General features: G+C 35.4%; 1 protein-coding gene across 11 annotated transcripts in view; it reads left to right on the top strand.

Moving 5' to 3' along the window:
- ZNF385B (zinc finger protein 385B) overlaps window positions 1–16670 on the top strand; it is a 332296-nt gene that overhangs the window by 79693 nt on the left and 235933 nt on the right. For 7 of the 11 annotated variants that reach the window (XR_014829856.1, XR_014829853.1, XM_085000017.1 and 4 more), the window contains one exon: window positions 3956–4007. The exons of the other annotated variants lie outside the window; for them this stretch is intronic. The gene's annotated coding sequence lies outside the window, so the exon portion shown is untranslated. Of the gene's footprint in view, window positions 1–3955; window positions 4008–16670 lie in introns of those variants that run through there. 11 annotated transcript variants of the gene reach the window in all.

Raw genomic sequence — 16670 nt, 5'->3', positions numbered from 1 at the left:
TTTTTAATCTTCACATAAACCCAGTGAGATAGTAATGTTGTTACTGCCGTGCTATGGATGAGGACACTGAGGGTCAGAGAGACATAGGTACCTTATGGACCACACAGCTAGTACTCATCAGAGTCACAGCTTGAACACAGGTCCATTGGACTCCAGAAGCATTCTCTAAATCATTGACCTATACACCCATGATGCCTGTTTGATAATAATATCAACTAGGACTGTATGCTATATTAATGTAGTACTTCCTTATTTAACAAATTTCTGGATAATTAGATGGGGAGAGGGGCTGGTATTTCTAAGAGGGGAGAAAGAATCATCTTGCCAGGACCTGCTGAGATGTGGCTTGAAGCATTGAAGAGCAGCTAGCAAATGCTGGAATAGAGCAGAGCAGTTCATCCCAGTCATTTTGAAGTTGAGAAATTCGGGATTTGTGAGGTGAATCCAGAGAACACAAATAGCGACTGATCCTAAGAAACAGGAACCAAGGGACATATTGCAATATTCAGGTGTCTCATGGTGATTTTTACTAGTTAGCCCATTTCTTTAAAGGTAATCCAGTAACTGTCATCTTTCCCCAGGGGGTGTCCCAAGAGTTTGGATTATTTACTTTATGATTGGTTCCCATTTAGTACAGGACTCCATTCAAGAACTCATGAATGTTTCTGATAGCTCTTAATTATGTCAAATTGTACTGGAGTTGGAAGTATATTGTATCTAGTTAAAAATATGACTGTGTAAGTTTTGTGTTTATTCATCTGAAATAAATAAAATATAGAGATGTTTTGATAAAAACCATGCAACCAAATTCCAAATTTTGGCTTGACTAATCAGTGATCTCATGGCAATTGACCAAAAAAAAAAAAAAAAAAAGGATTGTAAAGTAATTTTCAAAAGCCCACAGATAAACTGTTCCAAAGACTTCAAGTAATTTTCTAAGTTGTATATTTTCAAACAAAATTTCAATTTTTAAAAGAAGAAAGCCATTCACCGTTTTAGCAGATTAAGATAATTTTAATGTTAAAAATGTAAATATCTTATTTGTTGGGTGATTTCTGACGTGATCTCATGGAGTGTTTTGTTTTGATTTGCTTTGTTTTTTTCCTGATTTTAGGAGAGGGCAAGTTGAGGGGAATGTGCTTTGGGGATCAAGGGAAGTTGTCCTAAATCATACACTCAAAACATTGTCCTCTCTACCAGCCTGTCATTCACATCCTTTACCTTATACTTTTCCTACAGCCAAACTTTACATGTGAAGACGTTGAGACTGAGTGATACAAGTGTGTAAAAGGGTACTTAATAGGACCCACATCTTGAGCCTTCTTTTCCCCAAGCCATTTTCTAATGTAAATCCTGCTTTTTCCAAGCTAATATGTCTTCAGTGTCATTTTTCTTGAATATTTAGCATATCCAAGGTGCTGTGCCAAGCACTCATAATACAGACACCATGAAGTATCCACAGGTCACCATTTGGGGCAGTTTCTTTTCTTTTTTTTTCCCCAACGATTTATATTTTTCCATTATAGTTGGTTTACAGTTTTTTGTCAATTTCCACAATATAGCAAAGTGACCCAGTCTCACACATATATACATTCTCTTTCTCACATTATCCTCTATCATGTTTCATCATAAGTGACTAGATATAATTCCCTATGCTATACAGCAGGATCTCTTTGCTAATCCACTCCAAATGCAATCGTTTGCATCTGTTAGACCCAGTCTCCCAGTCCATCCCACTTCCTCCCCCTCCCCCTTGGCAACCACCAGTCTATTCTCCAAGTCCATGATTTTCTTTTCTGTGGAAAGTTTCATTTGTGCCTATATTAGATTCCAAATATGTGATATCATACGGTATTTGTCTTTCTCCATCTGACTTACTCCACTCAGTATGAGAGTCTCTAGTTCCATCCATGTTGCTGCAAATGCCATTTTTTTGTTCTTTGTTATAGCTGAGTAGTATTCCATTGTGTATATATACACCACATCTTCTTAATCCATTATTCTATTGATGGACATTTAGGTTGTTTCCAAATCTTGGCTAATGTGAATAATACAGAATTACCATGTAACCCAACAATCCCACTCTTAGGCATATATCCAGACAAAACTTTCCTTGAAAAAGATACATGCACCCATATGTTCACTGCAGTTTTTTTTCCTTGAAAAGTGGCACTAACGCTACACCGTATTGATACTATGGCAGCCAGTGAAAAATTCAGTCCCAAGGAGACTCAGGAATCTGAACCTCTAAGCCAGCAGGAAAGGGGTGGTAGGTGTCTCTCACTGCAGCCCTTGAAAGGAACACTAACATGAATAGAACTGATGGTAACACAATGAGGTGAGGGAACAGCAGTGACAAAGGGAGGAGAAGGGACTGTAAGGAAAAGGCACCCTCCTCTGGTCCCTCTCTGACTATTAGCAGGCAGGTCGGCACTGTCCTTTTGATGACAAATGAAGTAGAGCGTTCATACAATGATGCTGTGTGTGGTTATCTACATTTGGTTTGTAATCTACCAGCCCTGTTTCTTGATAAGTATAGATTGCTATTCAAAAATGTGTGATGTTTTACATCAGTGGATGGATGAAGTTGAAGCTACATACGCCAAGACTAGTACTTTAAATTGACTCATTTGTAGGTAGTAAAAGATTGTGCTGTCCATACAGTCAAGATGATTGCACTTACTTCACTCAAATTATATAGTCCATGAATGGGTATTGACTTCCATTTCTCCTTTTGCAAGATTATATAACTGTTGCACTTTTAATTAGGAGAGCAATGTGCTGATACCAAGAAATTAAATGCAATGAACTTTTTATTATTAGAGATAAAAATTAATCCTCAAATCCTTTGGCCTTTTAATTGTTAACTGTGGAATCAGTCAAATGTGGAGGCTGAAGAAGCACCAAGGGATAATGTAATTGCAACTCTTCAAACAATTGTATCTGTCTGGAGAATGAAGATTGATGATCTGGAAAATAGATCTCATTGTTTCAGTAGTAGAATTATGGGCATTGCCAGTGGCTATTAAGAGAAATTTTCTGGGAAACTTTTTACCAAAAGAAAAAAAAAGATACTTGTTAGATGAAGAAAATTTAATTCAGCCACTTTTCATTAAGCAAGGCCAAAAACTCTAATTCCCAAGTTCATAGTTGACAAGAGGCCCCAGAGCAGTAATTATCCATTTTTCGAGTTTCCTGATAGAAAGCTCTTCAATTAGATATAGACAAGGGGGAAATTATAGTAAAAGGAAGGGTATTTTGTCCTTTCTAAAGAGCAGTAGGAAAATAGAGACTATATAACAGTGTTAAGAGATAATTATATTAAATGAGTTAAGCACTTTGAATTATCGTAAAAGATGTTAAATTACTTTCAGTATTACCATCTCACTTACAGTGCTTAAAATTTTAATTCATAAAATAAACTTGCATTCAGCATTCATTTATGTTTTCTAAATTCTCAGGGACGATCAGTTGCCTTAGGCATCCTTGGACCTCCCTTGGAAAAATCAGTTATCCTGTGATGGACGTGGTAGTGTTTTTTGTTCAAAGCGCCAGTGAATGTTTGAAATGTGATTCAGTCTATTTGTCATGCTATTAGGACAATTGATTAGTTGTCTCACTTGTCGATTCTAATATTATTTGACAAGCATTGTTTATATGGCCATTACTTTTTCCTATCTTCCTCTTTCATATATGAGGTAGAGGTAGGCATAAATGATTGGCTTGGTATGAGGCTATAGGCAGTCATCGATTAATATAAGTAAGAGGAAATGCTTCTCTCTTTGTTCAGCCACAAAATGGTAGCACATGAATATTTTATTTTACCATTTCAAAGTGGAAGAAGCTTAAAAGGTGAGTCAAAGTGACCTCAGACTCTCATTGTGTTTATGACATAGTGTTTCTTGTGATTTTTCTGTTAAGCCGAGAGTGAAGATGTAACTGTTTACCTCAACAGGGTAAATGGAAGCAGCTCTTCAACCATGGTCCACCAACACGCTGAACTCTGAGTATGTATCTATCCAGGACTTATTTGTAGTCTGAGCACAAGATCGATACAGAACAAACAATTGGAATGGTTAGAAATAACCACTGACATTTTGCATGATTTTGATCTGCTAATGGAGAGGCCTGCAAGCAGACAGTGAATGTAAATGGCTTGAAAACCAGATTATATGTGCTCATTCTTGTTACTGTTATTAGAAGGTTGTAAGGTCCCTCCTCAGGAAATGTGAAAAACTATTCTTTCTTAAATCTATAACATTTCTTATTTTAGAGTTAAAAATTAAAAATGCCATATAAGAATGGTACAAAATGATGAAGTTGGGAATGAGGAAAAATTGAAACAGATAAAACACATTATGTCCTTAATATGGTTTGTTCAGGGTGTTCAAGATAAAGTAGCTACATTTTAAAAAATTGAACATTAATGTTCTTTAATGGCAAGTAATAAATATGTGTGTGTGGTTTTTTTGTAAAACATTTCAAAAATATAGAAATGAAAACATAAGAAAATTAGACCAGAAACTGGAGATTATCATGCTAAATGAAGTCAGAAAGAGAAACACCATATAATATAACTTAAGTGTGGAATCTAAAATGTGGCACTAACGAACCTACCTACAAAACAGAGAGACTCACAGACATAGAGAACAGACTTGTGGTTGTCAAGGGGTAGGCGGAGAAGGAGTAGGATGGACTGGGAGTTTGGGTTTCGTAGATGCAAACTATTACATTTAGAAAGGATAAACAATGATGTCATACCATATAGTACAGGGAACAATATCCAGTCTCTGAGGATAGATGATGGAAGATAATATTTTAAAAAGAATGTACATATGTATGTATGACTGAGTCACTTTGCTGTACAGCAGAAATTGGCACAACATTATAAATCAACTATGCTTTAACAACAACAACAACAACAAAAAATTAGCCTGGAGCAACTGTCCCCACCATGCTTTTAGCTCTTCTAAGTAGCCACCATTAGCTGCTAGTGCTTCGCATCTTAATTCTGTGTGTGACAGTGGGAGATACTTTTTAAAAACAAAGTGGGGATACTTTTCTACCTACTATTTGAAAGGTACTTTTGGTCCCACTTAATTATTTGTCATTATTTGCATTATAAGTCATTAAAAGACATTCAAAAAGAGAGAATGAGACAGAAGGCCCCTGAGATTCTGCATACTGGCTGCTTTTCCACCACCCAGTTGCTCTCTACACCTTGAGAGATGACCTTCCTTCCTGATCAAGGACCTTTAGCCTTCAGTATGAGAGCTCTAACCTCAGCTATGAACTTCAGAGACCCAAAGTATTAGTTCGGTCTCATGGAGCGGTGGAATTCGTAATATGAAAAAAAATGGATTATAGGGTTGGGGGACTCTACCAAATGTGGGAGGTATATTTTCCTCTGGGGTTGAGGAGGAATAAAAACTTATTGAAATTATCACAAACCTTAAGGGCTAAGAAGGAGATTGTACAGGCCTGTACCATAATCCATCTAAATTCCAGTAAATAAGTTTGTTCAGACACAGAGTTAAACCACAGTGAGAAAGCAGAAAGGCTTCAGAATGTGGTAAATGAACAAGGCAACCATTGCTTGCATTTGGAATCAGAACACGGGATCAGAAGCAAGGGATAAAAGAGATCAGTTTTAAAAATAAAAGGAAGTTTTCTTTGCGGTTACAACAAGAACTGTAGGAAGCAGAAAGAAACCAGAAGGACAGATAGCTCCAACAAATTGCCTTAGCCTCACACATGGAAATAGAGGGGAAAAAACATCAAATAAAGTGGGACAGACATTCAGAAATTCTGTTCTGAACCTGCTGAAAGGGAGTAGGGTCACAAGAGTAGAGAGAAGGTGGGGAAGTGAAACCTGTAATAAGTAAAGTGAGGTCCTGTTAAGGTAGGAAAAATATGTCAGAACTGTTTCTGCTGTCACTGGAGTATGAAAAGTTCTAGAAGCGGAGTTCCTGTCGTTGCGCAGTGGTTAACGAATCCGACTAGGAACCATGAGTTTGCGAGTTCGATCCCTTCGATCCCTGGCCTTGCTCAGTGGGTTAAGGATCTGGCGTTGCTGTGAGCTGTGGTGTAGGTCACAGACACGGCTCGGATCCCGTGTTGCTGTGACTCTGGCATAGGCCGGCAGCTACAGCTCCAATTGGACCCCTAGCCTGGGAACCTCCATGTGCTGTGCAAGCGGCCTTAGAAAAGGCAAAAAGACAAAAAAAAAAAAAACTAGAAGCCTTACCATAATTATTATTCCTTTGTTTGACCTTGTCTTATGTGCATCTGCGTCCTTTGATAGCATCACAAGTGAAAGGCGACTGGTTGAGGTTGGGGTTTGAATATTACTGATTTGCCTGGCCAAATTGTCATTTCACAACAATTCTTCATTTATAATGTTATTTTTAATGGCTCCAAAGAGTCCCATTTTATGAATGTGCCATGGGTAATTTAATATTCTTTTATTATTTGACATTTATGCTACAGTAAATTTTTCACTATTATAAGTTATGCTACAGCAGATATCCTCATAGGTAAATCTTTGTGTGTCGTTATTTGTTTCCTTTGAATAATTGTTGTAAATTGAGTTGCAGAGCCTTGGGGAATGCCTATTTTAAGCTGTTGATACCGCTTGCCAAACTTTCTTCCATAAAGTTTGTAGCATTGTACACTACTAGCAATATTGGAACAACAGCCATTTCCCACATTTGAGATGTGAGACTCCTAACACATCACCAGTTTTATAACCCTCCAGATTATGGGTTTTTTTGTTTGTTTGTTTTAGGGCCACAGTTGCGGCATATGGAAGTTTCCAGTCTAGGGGTCGAAATGGAGCTACAGCTGCTGGCCTACCACTCCACAGCTATAGCAACAGGGAATCTGAGCCACATCTGCAACCTACATGGTAGCTAGCAGCAATGCCGGATCCTTAACCCACTGAGCAGGCCCAGGGATTGAACCCACATCCTCATAGATACTGTTCAGGTTCGGGTTCATTTCCACTGAGCCACATTGGGAACTCCCCCTATTATGTTTTTCTAATATTATAGATAATGTCAGTTAAGTCATATGGAATTTTTTTCTGGGTACCCATTGTGTATGCAACTAAAAATACCTGCTGAGTTGGAGCAATATTCTGTAGTGATCAAAGAATATTTAAACTATCCCGAGTGATCATACTCATTATTTTATTAGCAAAGTATTATAATCTATTTCTGTAACCACAGTCTAAAATATTTATTTGTCTTTAACCCTTCTAGTATTACCAAGCCAGGAAATTTCTTTTCCTTAAGACTAGAAAAATCAAATAAAGAACTTTAGAACATAAAGTCCCTGAACAGCTTGGTAATGAAACTATAGTTTAGTTTTAAAAGAGTATCCAAAACAGAATCCTACCCCCATTTGAAATTCCTGTATTTAAGAAGGCATGACACATATTTAGTGTACATTAATTGATGTGGACAAAAATATAAATAATAGGTAAATGTCCTTCTGTTATTGACCTCAATAAATGCATTTTTTATTTATTTATTTATTTATTTATTTATTTACTTACTTACTTACTTATTGTCTTTTTGTCTTTTTTAGGGCCGCTCCTGCAGCATATGGAGGTTCCCAGGCCAGGGGTCTAATCAGAGCTGTAGCCACTGGCTTACACCAGAGCCACAGAAACGCCAGATCTGAGCCGCATCTGTGACCTACACCACAGCTCACAGCAACACCTGATCTTTAACCCACTGAGCAAGGCCAGGGATTGAACCTGCAACCTCATTGTTCCTAGTCAGATTTGTTAACCACTGAGCCATGACGGGAACTCCCATTTACTTTTAAAAACAAAAGAAGTTTGGGAGAAAATCTCAGTGGCAGGTTTGAAGACTTAAAATGAATCTAGCAAGAATCAAATAAAAAAATACTATTATTTGAATCATATATTACTTATTCTAGTTATATATTACTTTAGATGACTACTTGTACAGTAGAAAGAGCAACAATCTAGTGATCAAGAACTAAATTCTTACACTGAACTCTGCCACTTTCTACATGTGTGAACTAGAGGAACAAAATTTAACCACTGCTGACTCACAGTTTATCCATCAATTAAAAAAAAATCTTTCATTGCTTCTTATCTCTGATAGGGTTATCATGATTATTGATTTTCTGTATATGAAAATGTATACACTGCTATATACTTGTAACATTACTTGCGACTTTTAATAATTGTAGCTTTATGTTTTTCTCTCAGGACCTCAGTATTTTCCGTTTTAATATTTAGTACTCTGAAGTGAGAAACAGGATAGGTGAAAGGAAACAAATGAAGAAAACAAATGATATTTCAAATAAAAATATATTGAAGTATAACATAGCTCAGAAGAGTTTATAAAGTGTTTTCCTTAATGAATTAAAACAAAGTTAATACGCTTAAGTAACTACTAACCAGGCCAAGAGATAGAACATTATCAGCACCCCAGAAGGCCTCCTCCTGTGTCCCATCTTTAACCAATTACCACCACTCTCCTTTCCAAAGACAACTACCATTCTGACTTCTAATAATATAGCTTAGTGATGCCTGTTTTTTAATTTTCTAAGTGGAATCATAAAATATGTATTTTTTATATCAGGCCTCTTTTGAGATGTTGTATATGGTTATAGTTATCATCTTCGTTACTGAATAGTTTTCCATATTCCAAATATACCAAAATTTATTTATCTATGAGAAACATTTGAGTTGTTTCCAGTTTGAAACTATTACAAATACTACTCCTATAAAGAAATATATGACTCCATTAAGATATATATATCATATATGATATATATCTCCACATATATGTGTACCTGCGTATGTACATACATACACCCTAGGACTACAATTACTTGATCAAAAGGTATGCATGTGTTCAGCAGTATAAAATTTCTTCAAAAGTTTTTCCAAATTAGAAAATTTGTACTGTGTGAGAGTCCTATCCTCAACAACATTTGGTACTGCTAGACTTTAATTTTAATTTTGGTTTTAATTTGCATTTCCCTGATGATTAGTGATGCTGAATACCTTTTTCTAGTTTCATAAACACTTGAGTATTTTCTTTTGTGAAGTGTGATTTAAGTCTCCTGCCCATTTCTCTCAATTTGTCTTTTTTACGATTTCTAAAATTATTTATTCTGAATATGAGTCCTTTGTCAGATACATGAGTTGCAAATATCTCATATTCTTTGGGTTGGCTTTTTACTTTCTTAACGATGTATTGCAGTAAATAGAAGTCTTTAGCATGCTCCAATTTATTGGTCTTTTCTTTTGTGATTGGGACTTTTTGTTCCTATTTACGTTATCCTTGCCTAGCCTGAGGTCATGAAAACATTCTCCTTTGTTACAGAAGCCTTGTTGTTTTACCTTTCACAGGTAGAGCTACAAAACCAACTAGGATGAGTTTTATGCATGGTATGAGATGGGTTCAAGAATCAGGGTTTTTTCCTTTCTTTTTTTCCAGTGGATTCAGCACCACTTCTTAGGAAGTCAGTCCTTTCTCCTCTGCTCTGATACCATAAGTCCAGTGTTCATATATGTTGGACTTGTAACTGTTTGTTTCATGGATTTGTTTAACCATACTATCTCAATTACTTTATAGGTAATGTTGCTATGCAGCTGAGCACTTTCACCTTGTTCTTCTTCAAGTTTGTCTTGTCTATTCTTTGTTTTTTGTATTTCCATAAAATTTTAGAATAATACTGCCCACTAAAATTTTGAAAAAAGAAAAAAGGCAAGTTCTGGAATTTTTACTGGGATGCATCAAATACATCAGTCAAATTTGTGAGAATTGACATCTTTACAATACTGAGTTTTTCCAATCCAAAATTATGGTGTTTCCATGCTATCTGGACTTTCTTTATCTCATTAAGTTTTTATAAGTTTTCTGTATTGAGGACTTACATATCATTCTTAAGATTTATTCCTAGGTATTTGATGTTTTGTGCTGTTGTAAATAAAGTTATTAAAGTTTTATTTTCCACCTCTTTAATAGACATTGATATTATTGCCTAACTTTATATTTAGCATCCTTGCTAAACTGACTTTGTGTATTTAATTATCTGAAATTCTTGATACTTTTATACATACAGAAATCACATCATCAACCTATAAGTACAGCTTTATTTTCTTTTACACTCTTAAAACCTTTCTTTTTTCCTTATTGCATTAGCTAGAACCTTCAGGAGAGTATTGATTGGAATTATAAAGTACTTTCTTGTCTCATTTCCAATATTAGACATTTTTTGATATTTAATCTTTAATTATAATATTTGCTTAGGAATGCTCCAATCTTTTCTTTTTTCCCACCTTTATTGTATTTGACAAATAAAAGTTTTATGTATTTAAGGTACATGACATGATGGTTTTATATATGTATACATTGTGAAATAATTACCACAATCAAGTTAATTTATTAACACATTCATTATTAACACATTCTTTTTTTGTTGTTGTTGTAATGAGACTATTTCAGATTTACTCTCCTAGAAAATATTAAGTATGCAATACAGAATTACCAATTAGAGTCACCATGCTATACCTTAGATCCCCAGAAGTTATTCATATTACTACTGAAAGTTTATATCCTTTGACCAGTAGCTTCCCATTTTCCCCACTCTCCATCCCTGGTAATCACTATTCTATTCTCTGGTTCTATGAGATTAATTTGTGAGATCATGCAGTACTTGTATTCTCTGTCTGGCTTATTTCACTTAGTATAATACCTACTCCAGGTTAATCCATATTGTCACAAATGGCAGGATTTTCTTTTTTGTTGATGAATGATATTCCATTGTGTATATGTGTGTGTGTGTGTGTGTGTATCACATTTTCTTTATCTATCCATTCATCAGTGGACACTTGTTTCCATGTCTTGGTTTGTGAATAATGCTGATGTAAACATGAGAGTGCAGTGTCTCTTTAAGATAGTGATTTATTGATTTCATTTTCTTTGGCTATATACCCAGAAAAGGGATTGATGAATCATATAAGTCTTATTTTTTATTTTTTGAAAAACCTCTATACTATTTTCCATAATGGTTATACCAATTTACATTCCTACCAACAGTATACAAGGGTTCTCTTTTCTCCACATTCTCACCAACACTTATCTTTTGTCTCCTTGATACTAGCCATTCTAACAGATGTTAAATGATACCTCTTTGTGCTTTTGATTTGCATTTCCCTGATGATTAGTGATGTGGAGCTTCATTTCATGTACCTGGTGTCCATTTGTATTTTCCCTTTGCCCATATTTGAATCAAGTTATTTGTTTCTTCACTATTGCATTATATAAGTTCTTCATGTATTTTGGATATTAACCTCTTATCAGAAATACAGTATGAAAATATTTTTTCCCATTCTGTAAGTTACTTTTTCATTTTGTTGATTGTTTCCTTTGCTGTGTAAGAGCTTTTTAGTTTGATATAATCCCACCTATTTATTTTTACTTTTGTTGCCCATGCTTTTGATGTCATCGAGAAAATCATTGACAAGCCCAACATCAAAGAACTTTTACCCTATGTTTTCTTCTTGGAGTTTTATTATTTCAAGTTTTAGGTTTAAGTCTTTAATTCATTTTGAGTTGATTTTTGTATATGGTGTAAAAGTTCAATTTCATTATTTTGCATGTGTGGACATTTAGTTTTCCCAATACTATTTATTAAAGACATAATTTTTCCCCATTGTGTTTTCCTGGCACCTTTGTCATAGATTGACTGTATAGGTATGGGTTTATTTCTGGAATTCCTCTTCTCTTCATTTGATTTGTGTGTCTGTTTTTATGCTAGTACCATACTGTTTTTATTATAATCTCTTTTCAAGTTAAGGAACTCTCATGATACTTATAGTTTATTAAGTTTTTTTGTCAAAAACAGATGTTTTTTCAAAAGCTTTTTCAACACTTCGTGAGATGGTTGTATGATTTTCCTGCTTCAGTTAAAGTGATAAGAATTGGATTAATTTTAGAATGCTTAACCAACCTTGGATTCCTAGAATAAACACAACTTCATTATCAGAAGTAAATGAAATAAATCTAAAATTATTCCAAAGTAGAAAGCTTATTATTTTTTGTCTTTTTTTTTTTTTTTTTTTTTTTTTTTGCATTTTCTAGGGCCACACCCTCGGCATATGGAGGTTTCCAGGCTATGGGTCTAATCAGAGCTGTTGCTGCTGGCCTGTGCCACAGCCACAGCAACAGCAACGTGGGGTACGAGCAGCGTCTGCGACCTAACCACAGCTCAGAGCAACGCCAGATCCTTAACCACTGAGTGAGGTCAGGGATCAAACCCACAACCTCATGGTCCCTAGTCAGATTCGTTAACCACTGAGCCATGACGGGAACTCCTAGGAAGCTTGTTTTTAAAAAGAAAAGAAAAGAAATGAGAAAGAAGGTGGAGCTACTCCTTATCAGCCAGGGTTAAAATTCACTTTAAAACCATGAGTTTCAAACAAATTAAGACAAAATGGAGAGAAGTCAGGAACCAGGTTTTAGATTGACAAGGCATCCAAAGGCATAAATATGAAACATAACACAAAACTGGCAAAACTCAAAAATTCAAAATCAATTAATAAGCCATGATTAATAAAGATAAATACATAAGGGAATGAAGGACTAATTTTGTTTCAAGCAAGTACAAGAAGACTTCTAATCTGAAAGATTCTGTAAGAAGACTGAATTCTTTAATCTCTGTCAGCACTCACTGATAAGAAACTGTCCTAACTTGACCCTGGCTCACAAATGTACCTTTCAGTTGGTTTCTTACTTTTCTTCAGGCTCAGGGAACAGTTTCAAATGATAATCATTATGAGCTTATAGGTGAATTTTAAGTCTTCTTCAATTTAATTTCTTATAAACCGTTGTTCATATTGTTACTGGTGGTGGTGGTGGTAGTGGTAGTAGCAGTAGGAATAGTAGTGGTCGTAATATTTAAGCAAAGAAGAACAGGAGAATGGCTTGAGGATATTCTTAATCTCTAGGCTAATGGAGAGTTACTGTGTCAGGTTGAACCACTTAACCACCTCTAAAGATTTCCACCCAACTCTACTTTCCAAAGTGCTGTTCAAAAATGCTTAACCAGAGTTGCCATCATGGTTCAGTAGTTAACGAATCCAACTAAGAACCATGAGGTTGTGGGTTCGATCCCTGACCTCGCTCAGTGGGTTAAGGATCTGGTGTTGCCATGAGCTGTGGTGTAGGTCACAGACGTGGCTGGGATCTGGCGTTGCTGTGGCTCTGATGTAGGCTGGCGGCTACAGCTCCGATTAGACCCTGAGCCTGGGAACCTCCATATGCTGCAGGTGCAGCCCTAGAAAAGACAAAAAAAGACAAAACCAAAAAGAAATGCTTAACCATTAAGGCAAAACATCATCATCACTATGTTGCTTTTAATCATTTATTAGACTGCTCTCCTCCCTCCCTCCTTCTCTCTCTCTTTATGATGTTGTATTACTTTAAGATGAACTCAAATTTTTTCAGATTATTTTCCATTATAGATTATAAGATATTGAATATAGTTACCTGTGCTATATAGTAAACCCCTGTGACTTATTTATTTTATGTATAGTAGTTGTACTTATTAATATAATATCACTAATTTATCCCTTTCCTCTTAGGTGACCATAAGTTTGTTTTCTATGTCTTTGAGTCTCTTTCTGTTTTGTGTATGGATTTATTTGTATTATTTTTTAGATCCCACATGAAAGTGATATCATATAATATTTGTCTTTTTCTGCCAGATTTACTTTACTGACTGTAATGTTCTCTAGGTCCATCCATGTTGCTGCAAGTGACAATATTTCATTCATTTTATGACTGAGTAATATTCCATTGAATATATGATGTGTATGCATGTAAATATGTGTGTATGTATGTGTGTGTATATGTGTATATATCTCTATATATCTATGTTTATATATACACACACACATACACATCACATATGTGTGTGTATATATGTATGTGTGTGTGTGTATTTGTCTTAAGCCAGTCTCCTGTTAATGGACACTTGGGTTGTCTTGGCTATTGTAAATAGAGCTGCTGTGAACATTGAGTTGCATTTATCTTTTTGAATTAGAATTTTCATCTTTTCCAGATATATGCTCAGGAATGGGATTGTTGGATCATGTAGTACCTCCATTTTTAGTTTTTTTAAAGGAACTTCCATGCTGTTCTCCATATTGGCTGAACCAATTTACATCTCTGCCAGTAGTATAGGAGGGTTCCCTTTTCTCCAGACCCTCCAGCATTTATGTGTAGACCTTTGGATGATACCAGTTCTGACCAATGTGAGGTGATTCTTAACTGGGGTTTTGATTTGTATTCCTGTAATAATTAGCAGTGTTGAGCACCTTTTAATGTGCCTCTTGGCCAGCTGTATGTCTTCTGCCCATTTTTTGATTGGGTTATTTGTTTTTTTGATACTGAGCTATTTGGCCTGTTTATATATTTTGGAAATTAAGCACTTCTTGGTCACGCTGTTTGCAAAAATTTTCTCCCATTCCATAGGTTATCATGGTTTCCTTTGCTGTGAAAAAACTTTTAAGTTTGATTAGGTTCTATTTGATTATTTTTGCTTTTATATATTTTGCTTTGGAAGACTTATCTAAGAAAATTTTGCTATGACTTATGTCAGAGACTGTTTTGCCTATGTTCTCTTCTAATGTCTTGTACTTAGATCTTTAAGCCATTATCTGGTGTGAGAGAGCATTCTAATTTCATTGATTTTCATGTAGCTGTCCAGCTTTCCCAATACCTCTTGCTAAAAAGACTGTCTTTTTTCCATTATATATTCTTGTCTCCTTTGTCATAGATTAATTGACCATACATATGTGGGTTTATTTCTGGGCTCTCTATTCTGTTCCATTGGCTTATATGTCTGTTTTTTGTGCCAATACCACACTATTTTGATTACTGTAGCTTTGTATTATAGTGGGTGGGTTATGCCTCCAGCTTTGTTCTTTTTGCTAAGGGCTTTTTTGGCAATTCTGGGTCTCCATATAAATTTTAGGATTATTTGTTCTAGTTCTGTGCAAAAAATGTCATGGGTGATTTGATAGAGATCACATTAAATCTACAGATTGCTTTGGGTAGTATGGCCATGTAACAATATTAATTCTTCCAATCCAAGGGTGTGGAGTATCTTTTCATTTCTTTGAATCATCTTCAATTTTTCTTTACCAGTGTTTTATAGTTTTCAGGGTATAGCTGTTTATACTATTCTTTTTTTTTTATTTCTTTGGTGTCAGTTGTTATTTATCCGCTTTCATTTTTCATTTTGCTTTTTGGCTCCTCTTTCTTCTTGGTGGGTCTTGGCTATAGGTTTGTCAATTTTGTTTTATCTTTTTAAAAAAAAAAGTTCTTGGTTTTATTGATCTTTTCTATTTTTATCTCTATTTTAATTATTTCCTCTCTGTTTTTATCATTTACTTCATTCTGCTGATATTAGGTTTTGTTCATTTTTATTCTAATTCTCTTAGGTGGCATATTAGGTTATTTAATATTTTTCTTGTTTCTTATGGAAGGCTGGTATGGCTGTGAACTTCCCTCTTAGAACTGCTTTTGCTGCATCCCATAGATTTTAAAAGGTTGTATTTGTTTCATTTTCATTTGTCTCAAGATGTTTTCTAATTTATTCTTCTTTTTCTTTTTACAGCCACACTGGCAGCATATGGAAATCCCTGGGGTAGGGGTAGAATTGGATCTGCAGCTGCCAGCCTATTCCACAGCTTGCAGCAATGCCAAATCCTCACCTTCTGGGCCAGGCCAGGGATCCAACCTGCATCCTCACAGAGACAACAATGGGTCCTTAACTCTCTGAGCCACAATGGGAACTCCTCTGATTTCTTCTTGATTTCATAGTTGACCCATTGTTTTTTTAGCAGCATGTTGTTTAGTCTCCTTGTGTTTATTCTTCACCCATTTTATTTGCTGTGGTTGATTCCTAGTTTCATACTGTTGTAGTCAGAAAAAATATCCTCACTTCCTTTCTCCTTTTATGTCTCTCCCTCCTTCCCTCTGTTCTTCTGTTCTTTCCTTTTCTTCCCCCTTCTATATATTTAACTGCTAGCAGATAGATATGTGAGCATCTACTGACTCTTTCAAAGTATTAGGAATACAAAGAGATAGAAACCACAATTTCTAACCTTAAAGAATTTATCATCTACTTGTGGGAATATAGGGTAAATTCAAATTAATAAATTTTTATGCACAATATTATTAAAGTTCAAGATCATGTAGAAGTATGTAGACCAAAAATCTTAGTTTAATATAAGGAGAAATTTCTTGAGAATGGGCAGTTGGAAGAGTTCCTTAAAAACACACACCCTAAACTGCATTAAACCATGAAGATAGAGAGTACAGCTGGCCAGAAAAGTGAGGTTTTGAATGCATTGTATTAGTTTGAATTGAAGTCATCTTTAGTGATGGAAAGACAGAATAGCAGTGGTTTCTCAAAAATGGAAATGTATTTCTTATCCACTTAAACATAGCTTGTAGAACATCCATGCCTGGTGTAGTATTCCATGGTGTAAGGTAACCAGGAGCCACCTTTCTTTTACTCTGACATCCTCAGAACACAGCTTTCACCTGCATGTCCTGGGTGGCTTCTTAGGCATCAGTCATTACACCTATATCCCAAGCAGCAGAAAG

Source organism: Sus scrofa, chromosome 15 (assembly GCF_054392235.1).
Source record: "Sus scrofa isolate SSC_HxYL_T2T_F1_AM1 chromosome 15, Sscrofa_HxYL_maternal_Yorkshire_Landrace_v2.0, whole genome shotgun sequence".
Taxonomy (NCBI): domain Eukaryota; kingdom Metazoa; phylum Chordata; class Mammalia; order Artiodactyla; family Suidae; genus Sus; species Sus scrofa.
This window is presented reverse-complemented; position numbering and strand designations above follow the sequence as displayed.